The sequence below is a fragment of the Lagenorhynchus albirostris genome, chromosome 13, assembly GCF_949774975.1.
Source record: "Lagenorhynchus albirostris chromosome 13, mLagAlb1.1, whole genome shotgun sequence".
NCBI lineage: Eukaryota > Metazoa > Chordata > Mammalia > Artiodactyla > Delphinidae > Lagenorhynchus > Lagenorhynchus albirostris.
Genome location: NC_083107.1, coordinates 27,420,943 through 27,439,231, shown reverse-complemented (window position 1 = coordinate 27,439,231; position 18,289 = coordinate 27,420,943). Strand labels below are relative to the sequence as shown.

At 37.3% G+C, this 18,289-nt stretch overlaps 1 protein-coding gene across 1 annotated transcript in view; it reads right to left on the bottom strand.

The window, feature by feature from the left end:
• EXOC6B (exocyst complex component 6B) overlaps positions 1-18,289 on the bottom strand; it is a 712,247-nt gene that overhangs the window by 635,301 nt on the left and 58,657 nt on the right. The window lies entirely within an intron of this gene.

Below are 18,289 nucleotides of genomic sequence, written 5' to 3'. Positions count from 1 at the left end.
AATTATTTGTGATAATCCAAAGAATATTCTGGTACCTAGTGAAATGTAAACAATAAGATATGTTTGGAAACTAGCAACTTTTAATAGCCTAAATTTTTACTCAACTACATAAATGCTGCCTTGTGGAGTCTAATTTCCAAAAAATCCCAAGTAAACCACAGGTTTTTGCAAAAAGTAAAATGTTTTACCCTAGTGTCCATATCTGACACATACTTCTAAACATTCCACCTAGATTAAGAGAGAGATTTTAATTTATAAAACACTTCAGGAATTCTATTCAACAAAAATATTTATGATTCCCAAGTACTGAATCATTACAGGATTATATCACTTGCAAGAACTTAACATCAGCTCCAATCTGTCAAAAGAGAAAATAAATAAATAATGTAATGAGCATGTGTTATCTCATTTAAATCCTAGGCACCTTATAAATTAGACATTATTCCCATTTTATAACTGAGGAACTTAAAACCCAAGAAGATGAAGTAATTTGCCAAATCCACACAGCTAGAAAGTGTTCTCTGTAGTACATCAGTCTGTCTCCTTTTAGAGCAAAGGAAAATAAGAAAGTCACATGGACCCCTAAAACGTTAGAGTTGAAAGAGGTCTCGGGGATGGAATACAAAGCTTTTATTGTACAATGGAGGAAACTGAAGCCAAGAAAAGTTAAATGCCTTAATCAAAATTATATTGCTTGTTACTGATACACCTGGGCCTGACTCCCAAAGAAAACAGGAAAAACTAATGCAATATGAAGCCTGACACAAAGCTACGTGGTTTTTTAAAAGACACACACACACACACACACACACACACACACACACACACACTTTATGATGAGTTTGCTCCCTATTAGTTGTGCCTACACAACAGCTATTCCATTCTTCCTGCTGGAAGAGTTCCAATTTGTTCTGGTATTTCACCTTTCCATCCTACCGCAAGGGGTAAATACTAATTTAGACCAATCATGGTAATTCCATTCCCCTTGTCAGTGACCAATAAACAGATGACACAAGTCACTGATGGAAGTAAAGGGAATTTTGGAAGTGAGGATCCAAGGAAAGGTTTCTTTCCTGAAGGATGCAGGAAAAGAAACTGCTTTTCCTACTTTGGACATTGTCCTATACAATGCTTAGGGATGAAGCAACCATCCTGAGAAGAGAGGAGATATTGCCAATAATCTGAGGATTGCAAAGGGGAAAGATGGAAAACAACTGGGTCCTTGATGATGAGCCAATCCTGAAACAGTCCTATCTCCAGCCTTCATGTTATGTGCATTAATAACTTTCCTATTTTAAGGGAAACTTCCTATTTCCACTTTGTCTCAATAGTCTGCTACTTTCAAAACAAAGTATCCTAAATGCACAACACTGTTCATTCTTCAAAGGTAGCAGGCAAATCAAAGAAACAACCAGCAACCAGTCAAAGTCTAAACATGGCTAAGGAATCCTGTTTCCAGGACCTAGACTGCTCTTTCTGGTTTTCTTCTTAGTTAAGAGTTAACTCTCAATCCACTCTTCAAATCTCAGCTTGCACCTTACTTTTTCTGGAAACCTTCTCTAATCACATAGACTCTGTTATGTGTTCCTCCTTTGTTATTAATGCCATCACAGAATCTATTTAACTATATTCTGATTACCCATTCACTTGTCAGTTTCCCCACACCAAAATGTTAATCTCCTGTGTGTTGAGACTGTGTCTTACCCCTTTTATCTCCAGCTTATAGCACAGAGCCTGGCACAGAGGAGATCCTCCATGTATGCTAAAGATAGAGAAAGAGAAGTAAGGGTAGGAAACTAACATGTGGGTTTCTGACTGCCTCAAAGATGGATGCAAAAGAGTATCATATCAAACACAGTTTATCTGTTGAGATGTTTTCAGAACCAAGGAGAACTTCAAGACACAAAAGACTGAACATTTTGCTTTTGTTTTTGATTAGTCCAAGAAAAAATTCCAGAATTTTTGTTCTTTTCTTTTTCATATATATGTTTTTTAACTTCTGTCATGGTTTTAGTCCTGAAACATTTTCTTCTTATTAAGCTCCATAAAAGCATCATTAGTATTTCTGTTTATTCCAAAAGTTAAAAATAAAGTAGAAAAACAGATTTGAGCAGGATGTTGAAAGAGAAACTGCAGGAGGTCAAGAGGATTTTAAAGTCCCCTTCCCTTCCTTACTTCAGTTTGTCTATCAATTTAATTCAGACCTTACTATGGTAATTTGGATGCTCTGAGTGCAAAATGTGAAAGTAGATCACTGTATATCACCATCCATGACGGGAAGCATATGCTAATTGATGAAGTCTAAGCTGAAGACTACACCCAAATGTTTTTGTACTGCCACAGGAGACCAAATACATTCAAATCCTTTTCCCACTTTGCAAATACCAAGGTATCCAACTGGCTTCACTAAGATAGCCCACGCAACCAAAAGAAGTTGTGATGGAACTCTCCCTCAAGGCAGGAAGGGAACCCCACACTTCCATGATGGCTATTTTCAAAGGGATAAAAACAGGGTAGAGAAGTTTCAAATGGCACCTAGCCAAAGAGCCTACTAAAACCCAGGTATTGGTTAAATAGCACAGGAAAGTGGAGAAGGGGACCTTGTCACAAAACATCAGTCAAATCAACAACAGACTATTAGGAAATAAACTAACGAAAGCAAGAAAACTCCAAATTAAGGATATGAAGACTGCTCTAACTACTAACATGATAATGTCACACTGTTAGAACAATTAATCAGCATAAGCAACTGAAGACACAAAAGCACTACAAGATATGTTAGTGGCTTCATCTTGGCCTCTGTATCAATTTGCATTAAGTGCAATAGGATTTATTTCATTGCAGCTTTCAGTGGTGGTCATAAAATCTGACAGCTAAAAGTTGGGTTTCAGATGCTACTGCCAAATAAAAGAAATACTCCATCTACAGCCTGGTGATACTGATTGAATCTAATACGGTTGGTATATACAGGGTTATAATTAACACTGGTAGATTAGCTCCAGTTTCACTGCATGGAATTCAAAGTGTCAAGTTTAACACTTAAACAGGTAAAGCTAGAACAAAATGAAACTACTGATTCACTTACTATCCACCACCATCATAATGTGTCTGAATCTAGTGTATGTTAGTAGAACTCTTCAAGATCCTTTACAAAAGATTTAAGTATTTAATTTAAATAATTGCTCTGAAGAGCTATGAAAATATTGTAAAAGACTGCCTATTAATTGAAGAAATGCTTCAGATTCTCCACACTTAAAATTATCATTATGGTTCCAGTGACAGCGATCATAAAGGTATTCACACAGAAAAACAAACCAATGGGGGACAGGTATTAGAAACACTTAAGTGAATAGTCCTGGTCTCCTTATGCATGTAGATTTAATGTGGGTCTAACAAAATTAGACCAGCCAAGTTTCCCAGAATCACTAAATCAAACTATAATAAATGTGACGTCATTTGTAAATGTGTATGTTGTGTATAGTATGTATGTACCTACATAAGTACACATTATATACACATATATGTATGTTATATAGTGTGTATGCTATATGTATGCATCTGTGATACACACACACATGCATGAAACAAACACACACGCACATACTTTTCTGATTTTCTGAGAAAGAACCAGACTTGCCAACATCACATTCAATTCCTGGTCTAATTTCACACCCCATGGCCATAAATGATCACAATTTAAGACACCTTAAGTCTATAAGCAATGAAGACCCTGAAAGGAGGATGGATAAAAGGTATGAGAATAGTTTCCATCCTAAAACATGATGGAGAACTAAGTAGGCAAAACAGGATAAAGTTCCATGGACAATATGTAAGACTGGATATACCATGAAAAACCTTTCTACTACTAAACTTCTAAAACCGCTGCATTAAGTTTCTAAATCTTTTTTAGTGCGTGGCTAAGCAAAAAAGAAAATAAGGAAAATTTCCAGAGGCTAAAACAAAACTAGAACAGGACTCCAGATTCTACCAATCCCTTATAACCTAATGCTTCTTTTTTTTTTTTTTTTTTTTTTGCTGTACGCAGGCCTCTCACTGTTGTGGCCTCTCCCGTTGCGGAGCACAGGCTCCGGACACTCAGGCTCAGCGGCCATGGCTCACGGGCCTAGCCGCTCTGTGGCATGTGGGATCTTCCCAGACCAGGGCACGAACCCGTGTCCCCTGCATCGGCAGGCGGACTCTCAACCACTGCACCACCAGGGAAGCCCCTAATGCTTCTATTTTATAGCTATATAGAGAACAAGAGACAAAACCTAGGGCCCACAAGAGACGGGGAGTCCAATGAGAGGCCTCCAAGTGAATAAAGCCAAGACACCCAAGGGCTACACCCTTAGTGAAAGATGTAGAAAAATTCTTCCCCATAAAAGGTGGCTGAAAGGAAACTTCCTTGTTTTGGGCAGGGAAGCGGGGAGACGTACTCCTGGGATAATTTGAAGCCACAACCTGGCCTTCTCACCCAAAGTGAGGGCCCATGTTCATACTTAATATTACCTGTGTGGTCTGAGATATCTCAAATTGAGAATTTATTTTAAAAGTCTGGTTGTTAGTACCCCAGAAAACTGACTGAAGAAAAGGAAAAGCTTCTCTAGAGGAATACATCTTAACAATAGTTCTAATTATTTTCACAAATAATAACATTCCTTTGAGCTGAACTCAAGTATCAAAAACCATGAAACACACAAGGAAACAAAGCATATAAACAAGAATCAACAAAAACAACAGAATCAGACCTGCTTGAAAATAAATATGTATAAATTAAAAATAAATGTGTAATATATTTAAAGAAACATGAGGGAATTACCAAAACAAAAACAGACACACTGGAAAAGATAGAACTTTCTGAATAAAAACTATAATTACTGATATTTAAAAATTTAATAAATGGGAAGGGACAATATTTAACTAGGAAGTATGCGTAAAACTTATACAAAATGCAGCACAGAGACAAAAGATGTAAAATGTCTTAGTCTGTCAGGCTGCTATAACAAAATACCACAGATTGGGTAACATAAACAACAAAAATTTCTCTCTCACAGTTCTGGAGCTGCAAGTCTGAGATCAGGGTGCTAGCATGGTCAGGTGAGGGCCCTCTTCTGGGCAGCTAACTTGTATCCTCACAGGGCAGAAAGGGCAAGCAAACTCTCTGGGGCCTCTTTATAATGGCCCAGAAAACTAATCCTGTCCATGAAGCCTCCACTCTCTTGACATAATCACCCCCAAAGGTCCCATCTCTTAACCCTCTTAATACCATCACCTTGGGGGTTAGGATTTCAACATATGAATATTGATGGGACACAAAACACTCAACCTATAGCAGGAAACAGTAAAGAAAGGTTAAGAACATGGAGAATAGGATGGGTTTAATGGGAGCTCTAGTAAAAAATAACAAACAGCTTCCCTGGTGGCGCAGTGGTTAAGAATCTGCCTGACATCTGCCTGCAGGGAATACGGGTTCAATCCCTGGCCCAGGAAGATCCCACATGACTCAGAGCAACAAAGCCCGTGTGCCACAACTAGTGAGCCTGCACTCTGGAGCCCGCGAGCCACAACTACTGAAGTCCGTGCACCTAGAGCCCGTGCTCCACAACAAGGAGAAGCAACTGCAGTGAGAAGCCCGAGCACCGCAACGAATAGTAGTCCCGCTCACCGCAACTAGAGAAAGCCCACATGCAGCAATGAAGACCCAATACAGCCAAAAATTAAATAAATAAATAATTTTTAAAAAAAAAACAAACAAAAAACATGTAATATTTGGAGAAATAGCTGAGGATTTCCCAGAATTGATGAAAGATACAAGAAGTTGTTATCCTCAAAGTAAAAAGACAAACCTATAAGCCTCACCAAAAGAAGTCCCCCAACAGAGGAAGAGCACTCTTCTCTATTCAGCTCTATCTACCAACATTTAGAACTGGCTGCCATTCTCTTTATGACTCAAATACAGTTGTGTGTAGAACCTTATACTGATGGAGCTAATTATACAAATACATGAACCGTTAGCAGCATCCAAACATCTGGTGTGTCTTTTGCCAACTCATTCTTCCACGACTAGAACATTTATTCCAAACTATTGCCATTCTCTTTAAGAGTCCAACCTTGATCCAGCAACTTACTTTTGCCACCTAATTTCATAAAGAAAATACAAGCTTATTAGGCATGAATCTTCTTAATTCCCTGCATTCCAATATACAAGTCTATCTATATCTCTATCTACCCTTACATTTGTGCATTCCTATCTCAATAAAACAGACAACTTACCTTACTTATAAGACTAATCCTATGTTCTAAAAATCTCCTTTCCCCTGTACCCCATCAATACTTTTTTAAATGTCTGTACTTTTCATGTTTTAGCTCTACTGACTTCTTTTTCTTAACAAAACATGTCCCCTCTTAACAAAATAACTTGGCGCTTTTTTGTGTTTTTTAAATGAAGTACTATTAAATTAAAATCTCTCTTCCAATAATTTTAATCTGGTATCCTTTCTCTTTCCCTCTTTCTCCTTTCACAGTTAAGATTCTTAAAAGAGCAGTTTATACTCACTTCCTCCATTTCCTCAAATTGGATTTGCTCTTCGATCCAGTGTAACCTGTTTCTTACCCACATCCCCCCAATGAACCTATTCTTGCTAAGGTCAATAAAAGCCTACTAATTGTCAAATCAAATCATTTACTTGACTCCTCTTTTATACGTGCCATCGCTAACCACCTCCTCTTTCTTAAATATCTACTCCCAGGGTTTCTATTACATTCCCCTTCTCAGTCTCCAATAATTCTTCGTCCTTCTGGCCCTCAATACCTGCTTGGACTTCATCTCTTCTCATTCTTCATATTCCCTCGGAGATATCACCAATACTTCGGCTTTCACTGTTAATTAAACATCTTTGGTTCCCAAATCAATAACAAGGCATATCTTTCAAATCCTGTAAACCTGAATATTCAACCACCATTCATCCTCAAATACATCTCAAACAGTGCATGTCAAAAGTTAAAATCATTAACTCTTCTACCCAAACCTGCACATCCCTCCTATATTCACCATCTCAATTGAAACAACCAGAGCCACCCAGTTACCGACACTAGAAATACATAAGTTATCCTTGACGCCTCACTCAACCTCACACCTCCCTCCAACTAATCAATCAATCACTAAGGCCTCCCAATCTAATTCCATAATAGCTTTTCTATGTTTTTCTTCCTCTCTATCCTCCTCTGCTACTGCCTTGCCCTGCGTCATTATCTCTCCTCCAAGCAACTGTTTTCACCTCCCTCTCCTTACTTTCCTAAAAATCCATGTTCGATACTTCTCTCACAGTAATCTTCTTTAAATGCAATATAATCATGAAACACACACACCACACACACACACAAACACACACGCACACCACAATTTAGGATTAAGTCCTCCCTCAGGATCAAGTCCAAAGTCCCTAGCATAGTATGTAAGACCCCATCCATGTACAGATTTATCTCTGAATACTCCCCACACTCAGTCTACAACTCTGCTTAAAGTTCCCTGAGTGTGCTATGTAGTCCCTCTGCCTAGAATCTCCTTATTATCACTTTATCTGGGAAATCCCTCCTCATCCTTCAAGATTCAGCTCATAACACACCCCTACTATAAAACCTCCCTTCCTACTACAACTACTATACCCTAATATAGAAACTCCCCTCCTTACAAACTAGGCAGAACCTAAGAAACTGTTCATAAAGCCAGCAAGAATGAATTTAAGCTTGCACTCTCTGGAGACATTTACACCAAATAGGACTGTGAGTCCATTCTTTGAAGATTCATACTGAAGGCTACTTTTCTCCTGCTTACTGATATGCTGATATTAGGCATTTTTTCCCAAAAGAAGCCAACTTCAACTACATTAAAAACCTGTTACATCAAAAAATCTACAAACAATAAATGCTGGAGAGGGTGTGGAGAAAAAGGAACCCTCTTGCACTGTTGGTGGGAATGTAAATTGATACAGCCACTAGGGAGAACAGTATGGAGGTTCCTTAAAAAACTAAAAATAGAATTACCATATGACCCAGCAATCCCACTACTGGGCATATACCCAGAGAAAACCATAATTCAAAAAGAGTCATGTACCAAAATGTTCATTGCAGCTCTATTTACAATAGCCAGGACATGGAAACAACCTAAGTGTCCATCAACAGATGAATGGATAAAGAAGATGTGGCACATATATACAATGGAATATTACTCAGCCATAAAAAGAAACGAAATTGAGTTATTTGTAGTGAGGTGGATGGACCTAGAGTCTGTCATACAGAGTGAAGTAAGTCAGAAAGAGAAAAACAAATACCGTATGCTAACACATATATATGGAATCTAAGAGGAAAAAAAATGGTCATGAAGAACCTAGGGGCAAGATGGGAATAAAGACACAGACCTACTAGGGAATGGACTTGAGGACACGGGGAGGGGGAAGGGTAAGCTGTGACAAAGTGAGAGTGGCATGGACATATATACACTACCAAACGTAGATAGCTAGTGGGAAGCAGCCGCATAGCACAGGGAGATCAGCTCGGTGCTTTGTGACCACCTAGAGAGGTGGGATAGGGAGGGTGGGAGGGAGGGAGATGCAAGAGGGAAGAGATATGGGGATATATGTATATGTATAACTGATTCACTTTGTTATAAAGCAGAAACTAACACACCATTGTAAAGCAATTATACTCCAATAAAGATGTTTATAAAAAAAAAACCTGTTACAGCATGTAATAGCCTATTTTTAAGAAATATATTTAAAATTCTATTTTAAAAAGATGAAGAAACAAGTTCTGTTAAAACACCTAGACCTATCCTTGATAAGTCATATAAGATAAATGGTACCCCTTTACAGTCACAGTATCCTCATTTACCACCTGTCTCTCATTTTGACACTGTGCAAATCTGAACCATCCTTGAACCTATGAAACCATGTGTAATTTGAGGTAAATTTCACCAGAAGTACTATCATCCTGTTTTGCCTTAAAGTTCTTGAACAAATGCATGATAATAGCCTAGAAATTAATGGGCACCACCACTATTGACATTCACTGATGGAAAGCTGAATTGATACTCTTTTGTTTTGAAATGTTTATTTGTTCATATTGTTGAAAGGGTACTACACTGAGCACTCTACACAGTAATGATTTATTTACATGTCTATATCCCCTACAGGACCATGAGTTCCTTGAGGGTTTACACCTGGAACAATGCCCACCTCCCACAGAGAAGACAAAGTGACAAAGGGCCTAAAGCAGTGCCCAAAAATGTTTCAACATTTAGACTTTCTCCAAAGACAAGCACTAGAGTTAATAATAAACATTCTTGCTTCAAAAGTAAATTCAAGTTCTAGCAGTGCAAATAATTTGTACTTCAGCTAAAATGCTAAATAGAAAAGGAAGGAATTAGAGGAAGAAGGGACTTAGAAGGTTCAAGGAAATCTACTGTAGAAGTGTCTGGGAATAATTTATTTCCCTAGCTCTCCTCAAACCTTCTCTGGAAGCTAGGAAAAGGAAGATGATTAAATTGCAACAAGACCTGGCTCTGAAGGGAACTGGTATTTCTGGCCCTTGTTGCCAATAGAAGGGGAAGGGTGACAGCAGTCCCTAAGGGCTTTTAGAAAAAAATTGCTTCCAGGTGGAAAGTTTTTATGGTACTCTGCAGCCTGGAGCCATTTTTTGCTTTCTTTCTTAACTACTGATGATTAAACCATGGACAATCAGACTGCAACAATGGAAACAGCTCCCAAACATCATGGTTATATGCTCCAAATTACCAAGCTAACTCTCAAAGGAGAGAAAAAAATTTGTTGGCAAAGTCTTTCTTTATTTAAGGGGGAGGGCAGGGTGGAGTCTGTTAAAGATTTTTATTTGGTAGAACATAAAAGTAGTCAAGAATTCTGTACCATAATGATAAACATTAGTCTCATACCCAGACTAGACACCATAATGTACAGTCACGGAGAGCTGAACAAAGGGCAATGCTAAATGCCCTGCTATTTAGCAACTTTTCATTATTCTATTTTGACCTGGATCAAGTGTTCTATTAAATGGTTATCACAGGGGTATGCAGAGAAATCCTACCACACATCATATGGAACAGGTAAGTTGATTTATACCTGATGATGGTTTTGAAAAAACTCTGAGGTGCAAGTCTGAGTTTGTAATGATGGCTCAAGAACATGAGGGGGAAAGTTACGTATAGTACCAATTCGTAAGAAAAGCAAAGAAAATTAGAGGCCAATCATTCAACCACCCAGCAACTCAGTCTAGGAAATCTTACTATACCGATATCACCCAGAACATTAAAGGATAAATCCAGCTCAAAATTACAACAGGAAACATAAGCATTTTAAAAATAATGTACCAAGCCCTCTGTTGAACATTTTACATACACTAACTCACTTACTGCTCAAAAATAATCCTACTGGAGTAGTTACCAATATCATCATTTCACACATGAAGCAACCTTTCTGACATTGCCAGTACACAAAAACATCTACCTTCCCCAGGTTGCTACAGTTATATCAAGGAAAAGATGAAAGAAAAAGGATGAGAGGGAAGAAAAGGAAAATGGGACAGAGGAAGATGAGCACAAGAGGGAGGAGGCAGAGGAGAAAATCACCAAAATAATACAAATAATACAAATGGCAAAATGGTTTGAATGGTTCAAATGGTTTGAATAAGGCAATTGTGACTTTCTTCTACTTCTCTAACTTTTTATTTTCTTAAACATGTATTGCTTTTATAATTGAGAAAAGGAAGTGCATTTTTAAAAGTCTAGAATAGTACCTGGTTCATAGTAGATGCTCAATAAAATATTAATTAAAATTAAAAACCAAACAAGAACAAACACTTCAGAGTAACCTGGGGCCTAGTTTTTAATAATTATTCAAAAACAATTATGTAAAAAAATAGAGAAGAATTTCTTCTCACAATCTATCACCTACAAACCCAAGAAGCAATCACCACTGATCAGAATTTGTGTTTTTTTTTTTGGTCACGCTGCCGCAGCTTGTGGTATCTAAGTTCCCCGACCAGGGATCGAACCCATGCCCCTCTGCAATGGAAGCATGGAGTCCTAACCGATGGACTGCCAGGGAATTCTGGAATTTTAAAAATTCAGTATCTCTTCTATATTCTAACCTTCTCATTACTGATCATAACTTCAAAATGTATTTAAAACATACATATATTTGACACACTGAAATTTTTTATTCGAAAACTCACACAGCAGTTTCCTAGAGCCCTTCCATAGCAACTATGAACCTCACCAATTAATGTTCTTTCATGATCCTTCAAATGGGAGGGGAAGAGGGGGGCCTCAATGGTTATTACCATGGAACCTCTGATCTATTACTCAATTCAAGTAACTTGATTTGTGAATTGGAAAAGTAAGCTATTTTCTGTTGTTTCCTATACCACTAACATGATATGCAAAGAACTCCCTACCAATATCATAAAGCTATTTACAAAAAACCCTTCATGTTTTAGATGAAAATAAATGAGGACACACCCCCTCCTCTCACACCATGTTTCCATTAGGAATCATTACTATGCCTTTTTTTCACAGAAGCATTTGTTTAAGGGCAGTATACACTAGGCCATTTTAAAGATCTCTCTTTAATATGGAAATATAGAAATGTACCAAAAAAAGGAACCTCAGAAATGATTGGCCTTAATTCACAAATACAAGTTCAATTTTTTTAAACATCTCTATCACATACTTGTGTCTAGCTTCCACTGAAACAGCTCTAGTAAGGGGAAGTTCATTACAAGGCAACCAATCCCATTTCAATAGCTGTTGCAAAGTTCTTATAAAAAATAAAATTTGCCTTCCTATAATTTTCACCAATTATCTTATTTTTGCCCTCAAAGGACCACCAAAAACGAGTCCTTGGTCCCTCCTTTCCCTTCTCCAGACTCAACAATCCAAATTATTCAACTATTCTACATACAGCCTTTCAATTCAGGCTTTTACCCTCTAGACACATTCTAGTAGTCAACATTCTTAAAATGCAACAAAACAGGCAGTGTAGTACAGTAGTCAAGAGCACAGGCTTCAAAGTCAAACTTCCTGGATTCGTCTTGGTTATTAATTTTGTGACCTTGGGAAAGTTATTAAACTTCTCTATAGTTTAGTTTCCACGTCTATAAAATGTAGATAATAATAAAAACCATTTCATACAGTTGCTGTGTAAAGATTAAATGGCATAATGTAAGTAAAGCATTCAAAACAGTACATGGCACACAGAAAGCACGCTATAAATATAAGCAATTTTCAGATCAAACATGGTCAAACTAGGAAAATAAGACTCATCTCCTTTAACTTTGTTACTCGGCCTTATTAAAACAGCCTAATGCTTTAGTGTTTCTGGCAGTTATACTGTACATTGAGCTTAAAGTCACATAAAATCTTTTAATTTGTTTTTATAATACATTGCTATATTCATTCAGTTGATAGTCTGAATCTACTACTTACTATCTATTACAATTATAATCCTTTTTCCAGTCTTCTGAGATCTTTTTTTTTTTTTTGCGGTACACGGGCCTCTCACTGTTGTGGCCTCTCCCGTTGCGGAGCACAGGCTCCGGACGCGCAGGCTCAGCAGCCATGGCTCACGGGGCTAGCCGCTCCGCAGCATATGGGATCTTCCCGGACCGGGATACGAACCCGTGTCCCCTGCATCGGCAGGCAGACTCTCAACCACTGTGCCACCAGGGAAGCCCTGAGATCTTTTGAGACATAATTTTGTCATTAAACCTTCCATGTTCATGTTTTGCTTTGTTAAGTAGGTACATGAATATTTTCACAAAAGAAAACTCAACTATGAGGAAGGGCAGAAACCCAAGCAACTCTAGGACCTAAGAAAGGAGAATCCTGGAAAACACCAGCATATGAGAGATTTTCTGGTTCCATTTTAAGGGGGAAGGAAGAACTGTTAATCACATAAGGTCAAGTAGAGAGCTTGAAAAAGTAAATGTTCAATTTCAAAAAAAAAAAAATCCAAGATACAAAAGAAATCACCAACCCCACTTTCTTTAGCCAAGATTCAGCCCCCCAACTGTGTCCAACTTGGAGAGAACTTGCTATGAGCCAAAGCTTTTAATGTCCCTCTTTTTTGAAGGCACAGTGGAAACAATTCCCTAGAACAAAGGAGTTGTGTCAGCGAGCTCTCTGCTTTTTCAAGTTGGAAGGACAGTTGATTCACACCATGTGTCAGCAAGAAACACCAGTTAGAACCAAGTGAGATAAATTTTAGGGCTCCTGAGCTGTTTAATATTAAACTGTAATAAACCATCTTTACAGCAAATTATTAACAAAATATTTGTTTACCCTCCCGTTTATATGCTTCCTTCCCTTGAAAAGAAATTCTAAGACAATTCATAATTCCAAGGTCACATATGCACCACCAAGAAATCATTTTCAAATGTCAGCATCCAGAACCAATGATCTGGATCATACTCCCAAAACATTGCCCTGGCATATCACAGTCAGCCTTGCTATACAGTCCTTTGTGTTCCAAGATAGGGCTAGAAATGCTGGTCACTGTCTTTGATTAAGACTTTACTTCTGTCATTAACTCTCTCTACATAGAGTCATTTTAGTATCCACTCTAGTCAATAAATTTACTTTATGCCTAGACCAAGAAATAAAATACATGTTCAACTACATAAATGACACTAAAATGATCTTATTTTTAATACTTTGAAAGATAAAAAAAGATCTGAAACAACCTTGATCTATATGGACTTATATGGAAAAATGGTTCTAAAACAATCAAAATAAAATTTAACAGAATGAGTGATACCAAAACTCACACGATAAAAAAAAAAGACTGGAGACAGACTAGCTTAACATGTTAAGAGACATTTTTCTGAAAACAGAGGTCACTAAAGCCAAATGATTGGTTCAATACAAGGAATTAAGTAATTTACAATGGGTAACTGGGAAAAATTAATTGCCTGCCTTTCAGAAATGACCCTATGATTAAAGTTTGTTATATAATTCGTTAGATATCTACCTGAGGCCTAATGCATATTTTCATTACTTATCTATCATCAATTATATATTATCAGTTAATCTGGCCTAGATCATATGACTTCTTTGGAGAATCTGACACCCTACACAGGTCAATTCTCAGTTAACAAAATGACAATCTAATATGGCCCCAAACATCACTGAAGAAACAAATATTGCTTACCAGTAAATTACTTCTCCATAGGGTTATGTTTAGGTCACTCTCCAAAAGCTATGGAATATGCTTATCACACTTCAGTTCTCCAATCTAAGGAGTAACTTGATTGTTTACTTAATGAGGGGAAATGGGAGTAATTTTCTTAAATGTTCATGATACACTAAACCAGAAGAAATAAACTTTTAAAAGGCAAGAGAAATATGACTACTAAGTAATAAAATAACCAAATAATAAAATAAAATGACCACAGCAAGTTAAACAAAAACTGTTTTCTCAGGCTTCCCTGGTGGCGCAGTGGTTGAGAGTCCACCTGCCGATGCAGGGGACACGGGTTCGTGCCCCGGTCCGGGAAGATCCCACATGCCGCAGAGCGGCTAGGCCCATGAGCCATGCCCACTGAGCCTGCGCGTCCGGAGCCTGTGCCCCGCAACGGGAGAGGCCACAACAGTGAGAGGCCCGCGTACCACAAAAAAAAAAAAAAAAAAAAAAAAAAAACTGTTTTCTCAGAAACAAGAAAACTGGCTATACCAGGTGGTTTGGACATTTTACCATCATAGGCTCACTTAGTAAGCATTTATTGAGAATTTACTAAAATGAAGACAAGAATGTTTCCCTTTGAGGAAGCACATACTATAATAAGAAACACACAAGGAAACACAATTGAAGGTAATTATAAATCTGTATAGAAATTAATATAATGTTTAAATCTGTACACCTACATCTGTACAGCATTATAAAAACGTAATGTTTGCTGTGGAATTGGATTAATCAGAAAAGGCTTCTTGGAGTTGCTGAAAAACAGTAAAAAAAAAAAAATGAGGGGAAAAAAAAAACTTAAAAGGATACAGAGGAGGGAAAAAAGAACACAAACAAACAAACAAAACGACTGCAGATTTGTCATCCAAATTATGTAAGCAAGAAGACAATGGAAAGATATCTCCAAAGTGCTGAAGGAAAAATTGTAGACCTAGAATTCTATAGCCAGCAAACATATTCTCCAAAACCTAAGGACAAAGATTTTCTTTTTTTCAGACAAAATCTTAGAGAAGTTGTTTCCAGCATGCCTGCACTACAAGAAACATTAAAGTAAGTTCCTTAGGTGAAAAGAAATAAAATCAGGTCAAAATATGGATATATACAAGGGAATAAAGAGCATAGGAAATGATAAATATAAAGATTTTTATCATTTTTTAAATTTATCTAAAAGATAACTGAAAGTTTAAAGCAAAAATAATAGCAATGAATTGTGGAATTCATAACATATGTAGAAGTAAAATACATGCTAACTATAACTCAAAGGTCAATGGGGGAAATAAAAGTATACTGTTACAAGGATCTTATGTTATATATGAATAGGTATAATATCATTTGAAGGCAAACTGTTGTCTTAATCAGTTCAGGCTGCTATAACAAATTACATAGACTGAGTGGCTTCATAAAAATTTATTTCTCACAGTTCAGTAGGCTGAGAAGTCCAAGATCAAAGCACAGCATATCCAGTGTTTGGTGAGGGCCAGCTTCCTGGTTTACCAGACAGTCATCTTCTCACTGTATCCTCACATTGCAGAGAACAGAGAGAGAGAGAGCAAGCTCTCATTTCTCTTCTTACGAGGGCACAAATCCCTTTCAAGAGGGCTCCACTCTCATGACTTCCTCATGAATTAATTAACTCCCAAAGGCCCCACCTCCTAATATCATCACATTGGCAGGGGGAGTGGGGGGGAAGGGTAAGGTATCAACATATGAATTTTGAAGGGACACAAAACATTCAGGCAATAGCAAATGTAATAAGTTAAAGATGCATATTGTAAACCGTACAGCAACCACTAAAATATATATATAACAAAAAGGTATACTGAATAAGACAATAGTGGGGGAAAATTGAATCCTAAAATATATTCAGTTAATCTAATTTAGTTAAGGAAAGTAAGAAAAGAGAAAAAAAGGGACAAAGAACAGATAGGACAAATGAATAATAAATAACAAGATAACAGACTTAAACCTAGTCAAATAGGTAATTATATTAATGTAAATGATTTCCTCTTTTCCTGCTTTCTTTTTAATTAATTAAGTATAATTCCATTTCCCCCTTCCCATCTTTTGAGCTATTATTGTGATTCCTTTTGTGGTGCCTTGCTGTAGTTTTGTTGCTTGTGTTTACCCTGCTTGAGGATCTTTAAGCTTCTTGGATTTCCATTTTAATATTCCAGAGAAAACCACTTGGAGCTTTTTAAAATGTTTCTGGTCTTAATTTTGTGGAGGTAAGCCCATATCTGTAAAACATATAATAATATTGCTTTTTTTTAATCAGTTTAGATATTGTCTTTCTGCTATAATCAGAGCAGATTTACCTCATCATACCATATCATTCCCCCTCCCTCTCCTCTCAACATACTTATACCACTTTTAGTTTTTCTAAAGGTTATTTTTGTAATTTAATATACTATGCTAATATTGTACTTTTATTTCTTAATAATATACTTATGCTTTTATTTCTTACATCATCATCTATGACTACCTTGACCCCCTAATTGTGCAAAGTGAGGCATTTTACTTTCTCTTTCCCTTTACTTTCTCTTCATTTGTTTTCCTCACTTTCTTCCAACTGTTGAAGTGAATTTTACATTGACTGGGTTGGGTTAATAACATATATATTCTGTTCCAGAATCATAATTGTCTTTTATGGTTTACCAGTACTTTGTCTTTAAAACCAATAAACAACATTTGTATTAGTTTAACTATATAAATATTCTTCACTTTTAAACCAGGTTGTATACTAAGATTACCATTCCTTTCTTATGGGAATCTCCCCCCCTTTTTCTGGAAAACTCTCTCTTGATGCTCCCATTTCCCCTGCTCCAATCTGAACTGACACCTATCCAGGCTTTCTGCATACCTATTTTTGATGTTCTTTCTTGGTTGACTTACAGAGCTGCTAAGATGATCAGAAATTAAGGGAACAAAATGCTGGAGACCAGGGGAAGAATGAGAAGGGGTGTGCCAACATTCTTTAGTCACTTTTTCCCAAGATATTTGCTAAGTCTGCACACAAGAGGCTAAGTTTCCAGTGTAGGAATCAAGCAGAAGAGGTAGAGAAATCAGCTTTTGACAGTTTTGTGGCACTGAAGTGACATAAATTAGAGACAAGAGGTAAAGATCCTAGAGAGGAAAAATGGTAAAAAACACAACACTCTTCTGTTTTTCCCTCAATACATGCGCTGAATTCTTAACCTACAGCGGGCAAGAGGCTAAGACGACAAGCATAGAAGCAGAACAGAGTTTTAGGTAGTCTTGAGGTATGGAGTAAAGATTAGAATGCAGTGTCCACCTGAGGAAAGGGGCACTAATCATCACTCCAACGCTGTTTGGAAAATGTGAAGGACTATAGCAAAAGGCAGTACTGAACCAGAGATAGCCATAGCTCTGACCCTGACTGGATTCAGATCACTGCCACTCTATCCACCTTACCGAAAAAGACGGGGTTGGGGGGAGTTTAACCTTCTCTTACGGAAGAGAAGGTTACCCAGAACCTCCAAGAGTTTTTTATCTCCATGCAGTCCAAAATTACCAAGCATGCCAAGGGGGAGGACCATATAACTGAAAATCAAGATCCACAGATGACACAGATATTGAAATTATGAGAAAAGGACTTTGAAATGTCTATGATTAATATGATAAAAACAATAAAAGGAAAAAGAACAAAATAGACAGAAAGATGGAAAATTCACCAGAGCCTTGAAATCTATGCTATTTAAAAATTGAGAAAATTCAGAAGTGAAAATGTTATTTTTAAAATTAAGAGCTCCATAGATAGTTTATCAGCAAGAGGAGATTAGTGAAGATAAATTAATAGAAAATATCCAGATTAAAGCATAAAGAGGAAAGTAGCACGTGGTTTCTAAAGCTGGTCGCAGGAATAGGGCGTTCTCTTTGTCGCACAAGTGGCACGGCTCGTTTAAGCCAGTAGTGGAGGCGCTGAGGGAAGCTGCAGTGGGAGTGTTCAAGGATTCACTCTGGGTCCCCTAAGGTGTTTCAGGCAAAGGTAACAGGCTAAATGATGTGGCACAGGGCCCTCC